Genomic DNA, 17,906 nt, shown 5'->3' with positions numbered 1-17,906 from the left:
AGGTATATCGTTCGGAGCCTAGCGGTGGTGTGTTGAGGGCAAGGCCAATGCTAGGCTGAAAGGGAGGTCTGTGATCCCCTTGACCTTTTGCCATTGCCTGGCTCCGAAGGCACTCCGTCCGGAGCTTGGCAGTGGTGTGTCAAGGGCGAGGCCGGTGCTAGGTCCGAAGGGAGGTCTACGACCCACTTGACATTTAGCCACTGCTTGGCTCCGGAGGCTCTTCGTCTAGAGCTTGGCAGCGGTTTTACCAGAGGCGAGGCTGATGCTAGGCCGGAAGGGAGGTCCATGACCCCCTTGACCTTTAGTCGCTGCCTGGCTCCAGAGGCACTCCATCTAAAGCCTGGTGGTGGTTTGTTGCGGGCAAGGCCGATGCTAGGCTGAATGGGAGGTCCGCGACCCCCTTGACCTTTAGCTACTGCCTGGCTCCATAGGCAGTTCGTCTGGAGCCTGGCGGGGTTTTTGTCGAAGGCAAAGCCGATTTTAGGACAGAAGGGAGGTCCGTGACCCCATTGACCTTTAGCCACTGCCTGGCTCCGGAGGCACTCTGTCCGGAGCCTAGTGGCGGTTTTATCAGAGGCGAAGCCGAAGGTGCGGCCAGTAGGAAGGGTGGTTCGTGACCCTCTTGGCCCTTTGACCGTGCCTAGCTCCGAAGGCACTCCGTTTGGAGCCTGGTGGTGGTATGTCGAGGGAGAAGCTGCTGCCTCTGCAATGAACAGTTGGGGATTCCATACTATTTTTCATACCACACAGAGTGGACTTTCACTTAATATTATCATAATCTTCATATATGATGTATGAACATGTCTAGATGACATTGTAGGGTAATGACTTTACCTTTTAACATACGTGTTTGAGTTACATAGGCCACATACCTCTTCTTGCGGGGAGGGTTTATACCCCTCCGACCTGTGGGCTGTGCCTTTCAGATGCTAGTGGGTTTCACATCCCTCCAGCACGGAAGCGATGCTGGAGGATTTATCAGATAGGTTTTAGAACATCTCCATAGATGGAAATTTTCAAAACATTCCCTTACAGAGGTTTTCAAGATGTTTTTACCTCATGGAGGTTTTTTCAAGATCTCTGTTTGGTGGAGGTTTCAGAAGACATCCCTGTTTTACGGAGGTTTTACGAGACATTTCCGTTTTACGGAGGTTTTTCAAGGCATCTCTATTTTAGGGAGGTTTTGGAAGAATCTCAGTTTTACGGAGGTTTTGGGAGGCATTTCCATTTTATGAAGGTTTTTCAAGACATCTCCATTTAGGGAGGTTTTGGAAGACTCTCTGTTTTGTGAAGGTTTTAAAGACATTTCTATTTTTGCGGAGGTTTTTGGAAGACATCCCTATTTTGCGGGGGTTTTGGAAGACTCTCCATCTTGCGGAGGTTTTTGGAAGATATCCCTGTTTTTTGTGGGGGTTTTTGGAAGACTCTTCGTCTTCGGGAGGTTTTTTGGAAGACATCCCCATTTTGCGAGGGTTTTGGAAGACTCCCGTCTAGAGGAGGTTTTTGGAAGACAGTTGCAGGGGTTTTGGAAGACTCTCCGTCTTACAAAGGTTTTCAAGACATCTCTGTTTTTGTAGGTGTTTTTGGAAGACATCCCTATTTTACGGGGGTTTTTGGAACATTCCCTATCTTGCGAAGGTTTTCAAGAAATCTTTGTTTTTGCAGAGGTTTTCGGAAGACATCCCCGTTTTACAGGGGTTTTCAAGACATCTTTGTTTTTGCGAAGGTTTTTGGAACTCTCTATCTTGCAGAGGTTTTCAAGACATTTCCATTTTTACAGAGGTTTTGCACCCCATTCGGCATGTAATATGCCGAAGACCCTACACACTATCGAAGCTTCGCAATACCTTCTAAGAAACCTAGGCAGTCTTGCCTTCTAGGAGACCTAGGCATGCTGCGCCCACGGTGTGTAGGCATGTCGTACTTCCGACGATACTCTCCGGGTGCTCCACAACTCCGCTACTGAGGGTGTGCCTCGATGCGTGGTATTTATACGATCGAAGCTATGTAATACCTTCCAGGAAACCTAGGCATAATCTGCCTTCTAGGTGATCTAGGCATGCTGTGCTTGTGATATATAAGCATGTCATGCATCTCGAGGCGGCTCTCCAAGTGCACCGCATCCTCATTATCAAGGACATCCCTTGATATGCGGCATGCACACTACCGAGGCTACGCAATGCCTTTCAGGACACCTTGATATGATCTGCCTTTTAGGTGACCTAGGCATGCTGCGCCTGCAGGTGTGTGGACTCCACTGCCTACTAGGGCAATGCTATACCGTCCGAGAAACATAGGCTTGATGCCTTCCAGGTGACCTTAGGTTTAGGCAAGCAATGCCAGGTGTGTGGGCATGTCATGCCTGCCGAAGAAATCCTTTCAGGGCGCCGCAACTACATTACCAAGAATGTCCCTTGGTAACCGGTATCTACACACTATCGAGACTATGAAATACCTTCCAGGAAGCCTAGGCATAATCTACCTTCTAAGAGACTTAGGCATGCTGTGTCCACAATCTGTAGGCATGTTGTGCAACGAGGATATCCTGTGATGGTATACGTAAGAGCACCGCATCTCTACTACTGAGGATGTCCCTTAGTGCGTGGCTTCGACACTACTGAGGCTATGCAATGCCTTCTAGGACACTTTGGCATAATCTGCCTTTTGGGTGACCTAGGCACGCTGCGCCTGTAGGTGTGTGGGCTTCACTATCTACAGAGACTATGCGATACCTTCCAGGAAACCTAGGCAGTCTTACCTCCCAGGTGACCTAGGCATGCCGTGCCTGTTGGCATGTAGCTATTTGCATGGATATGTAATAGTAAATTTGGCAGTCTACTATTCTCAATAAGCAGCTAAGTGCAGTATAAGGCATAGCTAGGTTAGATAACTATTCATAGCTCATGCCAAACTAAGATATAACTAAAGTTCTACTACTTACTGCTAAATAAGGATATAATCTAAGTTTACTATTTCTACCTAGTGGCTATCTTTTGCAAAAACTTCTAACAACAAGGTTGGATACTTCCAACATGTTTTGACCTTTACCAGAATAAGGCCTCTATCGTGAGGTTTGGATGCCCCGAGCCTATGGCTATTCCAGGAGAGGTGGTCCTCGACCCCCTCGGCCCTTCGCCACTGCCCGACTCTGGATGCAATCTGTCCGGAGCCTAGCGACGGCGTGTTTGAGGAAAAGCTAAAGGCTAGGCCGGGAGAGGCGCTCTGCAACCCCATCGGCCCTTAGCCACTGCCTGGCTCTGGAGGCACTCCATCAAGAGCCTAGCGACAACATTCGAGATGAAGCCGAAGGCTAGGCCGGGAGAGGCGCTCTGCTACCCCCTTGGCCCTTAGCCGCTGGCTGGCTCCGTAGGCACTCCGTCGGGAGCCTGGCGATGATGTTCGAAGGCAAAGCCGAAGGCTACAACAGGAGAGGCGCTCTACGACCCCTTGGCCCTTAGCCGCTGCCTGGCTCCGGAGGCACTCCATCCTAAGCCTGGCGACTGTGTTCTCTGACTCAGTCCTTCTCGCTAGGATATTGTACCATTCGTGGCAGAGTTGGAAGCGAGGGAACGGGGTCGGAGGGCTAGAGATTTGCCCAAGAGCTTGCCTCAGGCTTACAGCCCTTGTGTCGTCCTTCGCCGCTTCCCTCTGTGGCAAGGTATCCTCCTTGTCTTCAGAGGTATTCCTCTTGGAAGATCATGAGGGTTTAGTAGTTGTCTGTATTGTGGCCGCTCCCTGGTCTATGCAGGATGCACCCGTATGCCTTCGGGGGTACCGGAGGTTGCGGTTGTCGTCGAGGTTATTGCTGAGGGCTGCATGCCCCAGAGTCCGTGGTTCCCCCGAGGCCTCTTTCCCCTTGGGGAGACCAAAGAGGCCATCTGGTGAACCGGCTCTCGAAGTCGGAGTGGCTCCAACTTCACCTTCTTGGACGGGGTGGACTTGGAGTTCCGTACGTGCGGTTGACGTCACGAGGGCTGCATCGGGGGGCACTAGCAGGGTCTGCTCACTTCGGAGCCCTACGCCTCCTTGGAACCCTCTTTTGCTTGAGGGGCCCGAGGAGGAAGTTGGGCGGACAGACCCTCCAAAGATGTTGGCTCGCTTGGGGCATCCCGTGTGCTATCAAAAGAGATACCTTGGGACTAATCCCAGGAGGGAATACCCCTAGGTTCGACCACCTAGAACCACTGGAAGGTGGCCTGCTTGGCTGTGGCCTCGGCCGCGACCTCTCCAGGCGCAGTGAGGTCTTCGCTATGCAGATGCTTGAAGGCCTCTGCACTGTCTTGAGCCTCCATACTGACCCAAGGTTTTGGGTTGGCAGAGGCTAGAGGAATGCCATCCCACACGGTTGTGGGCCTGGCGGGTGCACACGGTGTGCCTGGCTATGCCAACCATGCATGTGGTTGCATGGTTGCAACGGTGGATATGGCTGCTAGAGCTAGCGCTCTAGTGGTTGTTTTTGGTGGTGTCCTAACCTCTCTTAGCACTTCTGTGTTCGAGTCCCCATGGACGGCGCGCTGTTGGCTGCCTAAAATTACCCATGCAACACTCGAAGAAATCCGAGAGGTGGGTGTCGTCTTCAACTACAACTGCGTCACGCTCTGGCTCCTTGTTCACTAAAGAAGAACGCGTGCAATGATGAGCATGAATGAATGCAAGAAGGTATGCCACAATGCTTAACAACATGCTAGAAGTACAGGACATGCGAATCAATGCAATACTAAATGATCTAAATAAAATCTGAAAAATAACAGCCACCCGGAGTATCCGGGTTGGTCCAGACTCTAGGTCCGGACCCACCGGGTCAACCTCCGGAAGAGGGGCTCAGTTACTACCTTTTTATTTGACTGGCCTGGAGTATCCGAGTTCCGGAGCCTTCGGGCCATCCTCCGGTGAAGGTGCTCGGTTAGCCACTTTTCTAACTTAACCCAGAACCTCCGGGCCGGTCCAGACTATCCGGGCTGTGCCAGAGATTCCGGGAGAGGCTATCGGTTAATTGTTAATGCAATTACCCAGAGTCTCTGGGTGTACCCGGATTATTCGGGTGAGGCAGACTTAGGTTTTTCCAAAAATTTCCCTTGGTCAATTCGACTCACTTTACAAACTGTGCTACACAAACGTGTATATGCCATATCCAAAGGATTCTAAACCCATCTTGCACCCTAAACCCTAACAAATTTTGAACATAATTTGACGGACGATTTCTGCTAAACCCGGAGTATCCAGGTTAGACCAGAAAAGCTGTCCTCGAGTGGATTTTTGGTCGATTAGAGTTGCGATCTTATCCAAGCCTAAAGGGAACATGTTAGGGATACTCCATTTTTGCTCCAAAAAGCTCAAGAACTTTAAGAACTTCAAGAACTACTTGATTCTTCCATGAAAATGAAAATGAATTGGATAGATGAGTCGCTCATGAGCTAGAGAATGCACATGTACCACATGTTTACCTCAAATCCCTTTCTTGAGGTGAGATTTTGTAAGAGAATGAGAGAGAGAGAGAGAGAGCTTGAGTGGGAGAGTGAGAGGGGGCCTCTCCTTGCCTTGGGCTGGTTGGAGGAGAGAGGGAGGTCATGGGGGAGTGGGAAGGAGAGAGAGTGAGTGAGTTGCCCACTTGGAGAGAGGTGTGGGGTGGTTGGCCCACATGTGGGCCCCATTTGCCAGAGAAATGAGGTATTTTCAATGCGATTTCTATTCTTTTCTCTCCCAAATTTCTTTCTCTTATCCAAATGATTTTAAACGAATTGCTTTATAGTTACAAAACAAAATCACACAAAATTAAACATAATGCTTAAGAAGCATATTTATGCGTAATTATGTAATTACGGATTTTGGGACATGACAAACCTCCCCCCCCCTAAGAAGAATCTCATCCCAAGATTCGGTACGAGTCTGGGAGAGGACGATGAGTCTAGGGACCACGCTATGAGAGATATCACACGGTGAGATACAGTACCTAGTGCAATACTTTTATTCAACATAGTGATGAGCATAGACATGCAAGAAATTTCAATTGTGCAAAATTTACACAATGCTTACAAGCTCTCAAAAAGCTCGGGATAATCGGAGCAGATTTTATCCTCATGCTCCCACGTCGCTTCGTCTTCCGAATGGTTGCTCCATTGGACTTCGGCCAACTTTATGGAATGACGTCGAGTTTTGCGTTCCACTACATTCAATATCCGGATCGGTCGCTCACAATATGTAAGATCCGGTTGCAACTCTTGAGGTGCAACATAAATGACCTCGGTTGGAACTCAGAGGCACTTCTTCAGTTGCGACACGTGGAACACATTATGCACGGCGAAGAAAGACGGCGGCAAGTCCAATTGATAGGCTACATCTCCACACCAGCCAACAATTTGAAAAGGTCCCAATAGCAAGGCGCTAGCTTGCCTCGAACTTGGAAACGTCAGACACCTTTGAGAGGCAAAACCTTCAGATACAATTGCGAACTTGAGGTCTCAGCAGCAGCGATCCGCATAGCTCTTCTGCCGTGATTGTGCCATGAGAAGACACTTTCAAATAGCTAGAACATGCTCTTCGGCCTATTTGACCAAATCCGGGCCTAGAAAAGCCTTTTCACCGGATTCAGACCAATTCAATGACGTTTGGCATCGTCGACCATATAAAGCTTAAAATGGCGACATTTGAATGCTCGTTTGGAAGCTATTGTTATATGAGAACTCGGAAAATGGCAAGCAAATGTCCCACCTTTTCCCATAAGTGAGAACACAAGCCCGGAGCATGTCCTCCAGAGAGAGTGAGTGAGCTACCCACTTGGAGAGAGGCGTGGGGTGGTTGGCCCACATGTGGGCCCCATTTGCTAGAGAAAGGAGATATTTTCTATGCGATTTCTATGCTTTTCTCTCCCAAATTTCGTTCTCTTATCCAAATGATTTTAAACAAATTGCTTTATAGTTACAAATTGCTTTATCGACCAGCTCCCGATCAAGTCTGTTGCGCCCTTGACCAGTTTGGAGTGGTCGTGTCGTGCTGTCCAACCAGATCCGAGTGGTCATGTTGTGCTCCACAATCAGACGAGCAGGTACATCGACCAGTTCATCACGGCCAGCGACCAGTCCCAAACACGTCACGATCAGCATGTCGAGAAGATCAGCACCGCAATAACAGCAGCGCCTCTATGATATCCACACGTACTAGATAGAAACACCGACCGCCGACATGCTAGCACCGGACGCACGGCTAGGGTTTTGGAAGATCGTGTAGAAGGTTGTGGCTAGGGTTTCGGAGTGGCTCAACATTAACACGCTCTACCCATGCCTCTCCTTATATAGAGCTTGCCAATGGGCTCTCATGTTGGAAGCCCTTTAGGACTCTAACTTCTCATGGATCACAATCTAATCAAAACCCATATACGAATCAAATTCGCATGTTTTGTTCTAGCCCTTTAAGTGTTTGACCCATTGGATTCATGTACTAATGGTTATGACTCGGAAACCCTTTCCAAACTGAAATCAATAGTGGTCCCTAACAGGACATGTTGACTCTTGAGTATACACAAAAGTTCGTATCAGCTGAACCTTGATATACACATGCACCGATCCCTTCACCTCAAGATACCACTCAAGCTCAAGGTGAGATACGTACCACCCTTATGATAGCTCGACCATTCACTCGATCAAGTAGTGGATTCATCATGACTGACTCTTTAATCATATTGGTATGGCCATGCACTTTCTTGATCCAACTACCTCGAGGGACCCAGAGATATCTCTCTTGTTATCAAGGAGAGGAAAATTCCATCTTGATCACTCACACCCCATGACATATTTCATGATAAACCCAAAAACTACCTTGACGACTACCCAGTTACAAAATAGTATTTGGCAGCCTCAAAGTATGCCACTACACATTCTCGGAATTATTAACAATCTCAGGTCTAAGAATCCTAGAGGTAAACCATTTGGTATAACAACTGATGGCACATTATAAATAACAGTCCTAGTAGTATCTCAAGGTGAGTCTATCCAACATCATGTTCTCTAACATAAATATCCACATTATTGACTTGGTATCTCTATACCTATGATCAATGAAACGTGATCATAAGTCAATACATGTGCTGGCCTTATATATCATCACAATGATATGCGACATGGGATCGACTAAGAACAACATCATGATATAAAAAAATAGTTTCGTTAACAAGTCACATACTTGCCAATCAATGTAAAAGGTAGTTATTTTTGGAATAACATATTATTCAAAAGTACATTAACATAAACATGTGATATAATCATCTTTATGATTGCCTCTGGGGCATATCACCTTCAATCTTCCACTTCCACTAGACTCAGTCATGTAAGTATCTAATACCCATAGCTCTCATGTGCGCCTCATGCTTTGACCGTCGAAGTGGCTTTGTCAACGGATCAGAAATATTCAAATCCGTATGCACCTTGCATATCTTCACGTCACCCTGATCTAAAATCTCTCGAATAAGGTGATAGCGCCGTAGTTTATGCCTGGACTTCTAATGCGATGTAGGTTCTTTGTCTTGTGGAATGGCTCCATTATTATCACAATAGAGATCCATTGGACTAGAAGCACTAGGCACCATACCTAACTTAGAAAAAAACTTTGTAATCCAAACAACCTCATTTGCTGCTTCAGAAGCTATGATATACTCGGCCTCTGTCATGGAATCGGTTTCTTGCTTGGAACTTTTCCAACTCACTGGTCCTCCATTTAGGCAAAACACAAAACCAGATTGCAATCTCGAATTGTCTTTGTCAGTTTGGAAACTAGCTGTTAGGTAAAATAAACTATCGTGAGGATAATGGCTGAAGATTACTATCCAAGTCCCTCTGTAGCCTTGATCTCTAGACCCTCAACTAAAGGCTCGACCTCCGAAGGCATCGGGCTCCTTGGTGCCACCTCTTCGTACCTGCGAAGCCTTCCCATGACTCAGAACCATGTTTGGTCCCTCTGAGGCCTTCAACCTCTGAACTCTCAGTAGCAGGCCTAACCCCCAGAGGTTGTGGACCCCTTCGGGACACCCCACTGGTGCCTGAGCGGCTTTCTGAAGCCTCGGCCTACAGAAGGCTTAGCCTTCCGGAGTCCTACCTCCCGAAGCCTTCATCTCCCAAAGCCATGCCTCTCGAGGCCCCCGTCTCCAGCTGCTCGGGTCGGCATCCTGGAGGCTATAGGGTGAGTCATCAAGCCTCAGGTAAGATCTGCCAGAAAGGGAGCACCGGTCATACTTCGCCTGCACGGAAGTGACCGGCATTAAATGCCTAGACTGGTGGACGAAGCTCTGACACCCTGGCATAATGGAGGCTATCCTGACACACCTGACAGTGCGGCGCCAAGCCGCAGTTGGCGATCGGCTTGCTCCCTTCAGGGGCAGGCACCACGATAGTTACTACGATGGATATTTATCTCCCAAATAGGGTAGAAAGTAGTTATCCGGGATAAGGCTCACTAATTCGGTCAGATCTCAGATATTTGTATATTGTGATAACTTGTACACCAAGCTACACATGACCCTATAAATAGGAGCCATGGTCGGCTAGGCCAGAGGGTAGAAAGTCACAAAGGTGAAAGAACACCCAGTCACGTTGTGATACTCCCCCAGATCGATCCATTTTTTCTACCATCAATACATTCATCATGTTCCTTCCTCTCAAATTTCGTATCCAAGCTTGAGTCTCCTCCTTAGAAGAAACTCTCGCCATACTTGCTGGGGCAAGATGAACTCTTGCTCCAATAGCGTATTGCCTGTGGGGAATCAAACACAGAAGTGCTAAGAGAGGTAGAATTGCACCAGGAAAACCACTAAAGTGCTAGCCAAAACCGCCATACCCATTGTTGCAAGCATGCAACCATATGCATAGCTGTCTCAGCCATGCACACCCTATGCATGCTCAATGCCGCTGCAGTGTGGGATGGCGTTCCTCTGACCTTAGCCAATCCAGAACCTTGGGTTAGTACAAGAACTCCAGAAGGCGCGAAAGCCTTCCAGCCTCTGCACGACGAAGACCTCGCTGCCTCAGGAGAGGACGCGATTGAAGCCACAGCCAAGCAGGCCGCCTTCCAGTGGTTCTGGGTGGTCGAACCCAGGAGTGTTCTAGCCTGAGCTTGGTCCCAAAGTATCCCCTTCAACAACACCTGGGATACCTTGGGCAAACCAACATGTTCGAAAAGTCTATCCACCCAGCGTCCTCCTCGGACCCCTCAGGCGAAAGTGGGTTCCAAGGAGATGCAAGGCTCTGGGGTGTACAGACCCCGCTAGCACCTCCGATGCCACCCTCGCAACACCAACTGAGTGCAGGGAACCCCAAGCCCACCTCGTCCGGGGAGGCATAGTTAGAGCCACTTTGGCTCGAAAAGCCGATTCACCGGACAGCCTCGACGGTCTCCCAAAGGGGAAGGAGACCCTGGGGAAACCACAGGCTCCGAGACACACCACCTTTGGCAGCGACCCCAACGACAACTCCAAGCTCCGGTGCCCCCCGGGGCACACAAGTGCATCCTGCACGGACCAGGGCGCGACCACAACACCAATGACTGTTGCACTCTCATGACCTTCTGGGAGGAATACCATGGAAGGAAAGCAGGATGCCTAGCCGCAGAAGGAGCCAGCGAAGGACGATGCAGGGTTCAGAGGCCTGGGGTAAAATCCCCGGCCCCTCAACCCTACACCTTCACTATGAACCCTACTACCAACAGTACTATATCCAGCAACGAAAACTGAGTCAGGGACATGCCATCGCCAAGCTCCAAACGGATTACCTCCAGAGCCGGGCAACGGCAAAGGGCTGAGGCGGTCGAAGACCCCCTCTCTTGACTAACCTTCGGCTACGCCTCCAACATGCCATCGCCATGCTCCGGATGGATTACCTATTGAGTCGAGCAATGGCTAAGGGCTGAGGGAGTCAAGCACCACCTCTCCCGGCCTAGCCACAAGCTTTGAGGCCTCCAAGCCTCACAATAGAGGCCTTATTTCTACAAAGGTGCGCCGACTATTAACTATCGGTAGTTTACTTAGTGATCTATCTTTCATACAGCAAGATTAGAGTATGTTGGAGGCCTCCAACCTTACTGCTAGAAGCCTTTTGCAATAGATAGCCACTAGGTAGAAGCAGTAGAACTGAAGTTACATCCTCATTTAGCATGAATAGTTATATAACCTAGCTATGTTTTATACTACAATCAGCTTCTTATTGCCAATAGTAGACTTCAAAACTTAGCAAGTATAACCATGCACAATCCCTACACTCCCGCAGATGCATCGTGCCCTAGGTCGCCTTGGGGGCGGGACTACCCAGGTTTCCTGCAAGGCATTATGTAGCCTCGGAAGTATAGTTACCATGTATCAAGGGATTTCCTTGATAAACCGTGTTGCGGCGCCACCCGTGGGACATCTTGCGGTGGCGTGACAAGCCCACGTTCCGCAGACGTAGCATGCCTAGGTTATCTGGAAGGCAAAGCTGCCTAGATTTCCTAGAAGGCATTGTATAGTCTCGGTAGACAGTGAGGCCCGTTATTCCTAGGCCACCTAGAAGGTAGATTATGCCCAAGGTGTCCTACAAGGCATGGCATAGTGATAAGGGGATTGGTCCCAATCTTTCGATGAGAGAGATTCTTTCGATTTGGTGAAAGTGACTTTGACGATCCGACTACACCGTACGACGACGATGCGCCTTAGCGCTAAACCAACTCCGGAGGGTTGTTGACCTTGCCGTGAGCACGATCAACCTGAACACGAGGTTCAATTCCTGCGAGTAACCGAAGAACAAGCAAGAACTCAAGTAAAAGCAATCTGAAATTGCAATGATATTGAAAAAAAACAAACAAAGTGGGGTTCTATTGATGATCTTGACAAGGTGGCTGTCCAGCACAACTCGAAGACTCAAAGTTTGCACGTAGCTAAACCAATCTAACAAAACCCGTCTCTTCTGCGGCGGTTCCTGGGTATATAAGGGTAGAGGATGACCAGGAGGTGTTGGAGTCGTAATCCTACCCTAGGACACGCCCCACAAAGGCTCTACTTGATACAAGGCCCATCGGACCTAAATAAGGTGGCGCAACACCTGTTTGCAGAAACAGACTCGGTTTTAAATTGATGATAGAGATCGACTCGGGCTGAATTTGGAGATGAGGCCGGATCCGTTGGAAAGTAGACTTGATAAGCTTTCCATGAAGTCCTAGAACGTCCCAAACGGAGTCCGGATGAAGTCGGTATGGCCGAACTAAATTGATGCTGTCATACAACCGAATCCGAATCGAACTCGTGGATAGGACTTGTTTTACGCTTGGTGACTCCACTTCTGCACTTGGGCATGTTCGGTTCCTCTCCCTGGTTCCTAAGGATAAGGAAATCATCACAAGAATTAAATAGTATCCCATTCTTTGAAACATTCGTATGCATCTCTAGGAACGCATTCACCTGATGATTAAGTTGATGAGCACGAGCTCTAGTGATTGATCCTTGTATTGTTGGAGAAGTGGTAGCAGATGTTGGTGTAGTGGGCGTAACAATAGTGGAGATGTCCTCATCATCCCCCCCTTCTTGAATCGAAGTCGTCCGCGATGGCAACTCGACCTCTTCACCCAAGTATGGTTTCAAATCTGCAATGTTAAATGTGGAACTTACCCCAAACTCTGCAGGCAGATCAAGCTTATATGCATTATCATTAATGCTTTCCAACACTTGAAATGGACCATCGGCACGAGGCATTAATTTTGACTTGCGCAAATCAGGGAACCTGTCTTTTCTCAAATGCAGCCAAACCAAATCACCAGGTTCAAATGTAACATGTTTCCTACCCTGACTACCAGCAAGTCTATATTTAGCATTCTTGAGCTCAATATTTTCTTTTGTTGTCTCATGCATTTTCAGAATTAGTTCAGCACGTTGTTTGGCATCAAGATTAACCTTTTCTGAAGTTGGAAGAGGCAGCAGATCAATTGGTGCACGAGGAACAAAACCATACACAACTTCGAAAGGGAACAACTTAGTGGTAGAATGCACTGAATGATTATAAGCAAACTCAACATGAGGCAAGCATTCTTCCCACATTTTCAGATTCTTCTTTAAAACAGCCTTAAGCATAGTGGATAAAGTTCGATTAACCACCTCAGTTTGTCCATTAGTTTGGGGATGATAAGTAGTACTAAATAGCAATTTAGTCCCCAATTTAGACCATAAAGTTCTCCAAAAGTGGCTGAGGAACTTAGTATCACGATCAGAAACTATAGTATTTGGCACACCATGTAACCGAACAATCTCACAAAAAAACAAATCAGCAACATTGGTAGCATCATCACTTTTATGACATGGAATAAAATGTGCCATCTTAGAGAATCTATCCACAACAACAAATATACTATCCCTCCCTTTTTTTGTCCTAGGTAGTCCTAAAACAAAGTCCATAGAAATATCCTCCCACGGAATGCTAGGAACAGGTAGTGGTATATACAAACCATGTGGATTAAGTCGTGACTTAGCTTTTTGACATGTAGTGCAGCGAGTAACGTAGCGTTCCACGTCCCTTCTCATCTTTGGCCAAAAGAAATGACCAGCAAGTATATCCTCCGTCTTCTTCACTCCAAAATGTCCCATCAGTCCACCTCCATGCGCTTCCTGTAACAATAACAAACGAACGGAGCTAGCAGGAATACATAGCTTGTTAGCTCTGAACACAAAGCCATCCTGGAGGACAAATTTGTTCCATGTTCTTCCCTCTTTACAATTCAGCAACACATCTTTAAAATCAGTATCATGTGCATATTGCTCTTTGATTGTCTCTAATCCAAATATTTTGAAATCAAGTTGTGTCAACATGGTATATCGCCTAGACAAAGCATCAGCAATAACATTCTCCTTTCCCCTCTTGTGTTTGATAACATAAGGAAAAGACTCAATGAATTCGACCCACTTTGCATATCTACGATTCAGTTTATCTTGACTTCGAATGTGCTTTAATGATTCATGATCAGAATGTATGACAAATTCTTTGGGCCACAAATAATGCTGCCATGTTTCTAAAGTTCGAACCAAAGCATATAATTCCTTATCATATGTAGAATAGTTCAAACTAGGTCCACTCAACTTCTCACTAAAATATGCAATAGGCTTTCCTTCTTGTAACAACACGCCACCCAAACCAATTCCACTAGCATCACATTCTAGCTCAAATATCTTAGAAAAATCTGGAAGTTGAAGTAGTGGTGCATGTGTTAACTTATCTTTCAATGTGTTGAAGGAGTTCTCCTGTACATCTCTCCACACAAACGGTACACCCTTTTTGGTAAGCTCATTCAATGGTGCGGCGATGGTGCTGAAATCTTTCATGAAGCGACGGTAGAATCCTGCAAGTCCTAGAAAACCTCGCACATGGGTAACCGTGGTAGGAGTTGGCCAACTCTGGATTGCCTCAACCTTGGCCTGATCAACTTCAATACCCTGCGGAGTAACAACATAGCCAAGAAAAGAGACTCGATCCGTACAAAAGGTGCACTTGTCAAGGTTACCAAATAAGCGTGCATCATGTAAAGGATCAAAAACAGCACGTAAATGGTTAACGTGTTCCTCTAAAGATTTGCTATATATCAAAATGTCATCAAAATATACCACCACAAATCTGCCAATAAAAGCACGCAAAACTTCGTTCATTAATCTCATGAAGGTGCTAGGTGCATTAGTTAAACCAAAAGGCATTACTAACCACTCATATAACCCAAACTTAGTTTTGAATGCCGTTTTCCATTCATTCCCTAACTTCATGCGAATCTGGTGGTACCCACTACGCAAATCAACTTTTGAAAACACCATAGAACCACTTAATTCATCAAGCATATCATCTAACCTAGGAATAGGATGACGATATCTGATGGTGATATTATTGATTGCTCTACAATCCACACACATGCGCCATGATCCATCTTTCTTAGGCACTAAAATGACCGGAACAGCACAAGGACTAAGAGACTCACGCACATACCCTTTATCAAGTAATTCTTGAACTTGACGTTGTATCTCCTTAGTTTCTTCCGGATTTGTTCTGTATGGCGCACGATTAGGCAAAGAGGCCCCTGGAATGAGGTCAATTTGGTGCTCAATACCTCGAATTGGTGGCAGCCCTAGTGGTACATCCTTTGGAAAGACGTCAGTATACTCCTGCAAAAGGTTAGCCACCATCGGAGGCAAAGAAGATGGAATATCCTCGAATGAAAACAATGCTTCTTTGCATATCAAACCGTAACAAATGAAATTGCTAACATCTAAAGTTGAGATGTCAGATTTAGTTGCAAGGAAACTGGAACCTTTTAATTTTATTTCTTTAGAAAGACTTGGTTCAGTTTTATTCTGGTTGTGAGATTGCTCCAACTCACTTGCTACAATCTGATTTTCAGATTTTGGGGTCTCATGATTTCTGCTAGCTCTAGCAAGATCATCTTTCAAAATTTGTTCAGGAGTCATGGGATGTAACACAATCTTCTTGCCTTTGTTCATGAGAGAGTATTGATTTGCTCTACCATGATGCAAACAATCTTTATCATATTGCCATGGTCTACCTAACAACATAGAGCATGCTTGCATAGGAACGACGTCACAATCAACATAATCATGATAAGAACCTAAAGCAAAATGTACTCTCACCATACGAGTTACCTTAACCTTACCACTGTTGTTAAACCATTGAATATAGTAGGGATGAGGATGCGGTCTAGTGGAGAGTGCTAGCTTTTCCACCATCTCCATGCTGGCCAGATTGTTACAACTCCCACCATCAATGATTATACGAACTGATCGCTCCTTGACGATGCCTTTAATTTGAAACAAGTTGTGGCGCTGATTGTGCTCAGCACGAGCAATCTGAGCACTTAGCACGCGTTGTGCAATAATACTCAAATATTGGTCCGCATCACTGGCGCGCACGTGCTCTTCTTCATGCTCTGAATTTGGTTTGCCATCTTCACGTTCAGCTAGCAAAGCATAGGTGTCTTCGTCAAGATCGCTTGCTGAATCGTACTCGCCATCCTCATGAATTATTAGCACGCGCTTGCTCGGACACTCCCTCATCATGTGGCCGAAACCCTTGCAGCGATGGCATTGAGTGTCTTTTGTGCGTCCCGTTGATGCAACCGATGACGATGAACTTCTGGTCGAAGCTTGTGTGGCACTTTTTGTCGGTGTGGGTGTACGGGGTGCTGAAATTGAAGTAGAGGATGCCGGTTTGTTGATGGAGGAACTTGGTGTGGTGGTACGGGTGGACGGAACAGCGGAGGTTGGAGGCGTCCATGAAGTAGTGCGACCTGCAGAAAAGTTAGTTTTTGTCCTCGATTGTCGTCCTTGCACCTCACGTTCAGCTTTACAAGCAAGATGGAATAAACGAGTCATCGAATTATACTCCTTATAATCTAGAATGTCCTGGATTTCTCGATTTAAACCACCTAAGAAACGAGCCAAAGAAGCTTCCTCATCCTCAACTAAACCACAACGCAACATGCCAACTTGCCATTCTTGATAATATTCCTCTACTGAACTAGTACCTTGGCGTAAGCGCTGCAATTTGTTTAATAAATCTCTAGCATAGTATGAGGGAACAAATCGATGTCTCATGATCAGCTTTAATGCTTCCCAAGTGGTGGGTATATTATTTGGATGAAGGCGGCAATGCTCTCTCCACCAAACAGAAGCAAAATCAGTGAATTCACTAGTGGCAGCCCTAACTCTTCTATCCTCAGGAAAATCATGGCATGCAAATTTTTGATCAACAAGTAATTCCCAACTAAGGTAACCATCGGGATCATATTTACCTTCGAATGATGGTATGTTGAATTTTACCTTAGAGAAAATGTCATCACGATCGCGTACCTTGTGTCGCGGTGGATCACGTCGCATACCTTGCCGATTAAAGCGTAGCCGACGATGGTCACGGTCATTGTCGTAATTGATGACATTGTCATCCTCTGAATCAGCGGTGTAGTTTCTGGAGTTGTCACCGTTGGGAGGTCCCGGGGAAGCAGCTGCAAGCATATCAAGTCTAGATAAAATGGTGGCAAGGGTACTGTTAGCAACTCCCTGCGCGGTCTCGATGGACCGGAGGCGGTCTTCTTGCAGCGACATACGCTCATTAGTGAGTCGTACATCCTCGCTAAGGCCCTCGGTGGTGATCCTCGTCATCCTCTCAAAGTGAGAAATAATACCCTTCGTGCGTGGAGAGTGTTGCTGCGGACTCTCATTACCTGACATTGTTAGTAGAAGACAAAAAATACAAAGATAATGTTCCTATCACTACGTAGGATGTGGTGAAAACTCGCTCGACTCTCAAGCTTTAACTAAAGCTCTTACAAGTTCTTACCATGCAGCAAGTGTTGTCGGCTGTTGGCGGTGTCAACAGTTCATCAAAGCTTGGATAAAGCGGTTGCCAAGGGACCGAACGAACGTACTGGGTAGAATGTGGACCTTGGATACAGTTTTCTCACGCTCACAATTTAGTGGCACAATATATCAAATAGTAATACACGCTGAAAAGATGCTCAACCACTAGCCTAGTTGCTGATCAAGCGAAAAAAAAGTGACGAGTAGACAGCAACACACACACAAAGATAATGGGACTATTGCAATCAAAGGATGAGCTATATATAAAAAAAATTGAGAGTGTCGTCGAAGCTCGTATTGCAACAGTTCAAGGAGAGACACTAGCTATTGCTCAAAGTCGAAATAAGAGGGCACAAGATTGCTCACAGACTTGATGAACTGTAGCCCCAAACAAAAAATACTTGATATAGAAAAACTTTTGGCCTCCTTTTTTTTCTATATATATTTTTTTCAGTTATTTTTTTTTTCTTTCTTTTTTTTTTTTGGTTTCTTTTTTTTTTGGCCAACACAAACTTGCAAAACAGCAGTGATCCTGAACACGTGATGATGATCACGA

The sequence above is a fragment of the Phragmites australis genome, chromosome 2 (genome assembly GCF_958298935.1).
Source record: "Phragmites australis chromosome 2, lpPhrAust1.1, whole genome shotgun sequence".
Taxonomy (NCBI): domain Eukaryota; kingdom Viridiplantae; phylum Streptophyta; class Magnoliopsida; order Poales; family Poaceae; genus Phragmites; species Phragmites australis.
Note: the sequence above shows the minus strand (reverse complement) of the source record.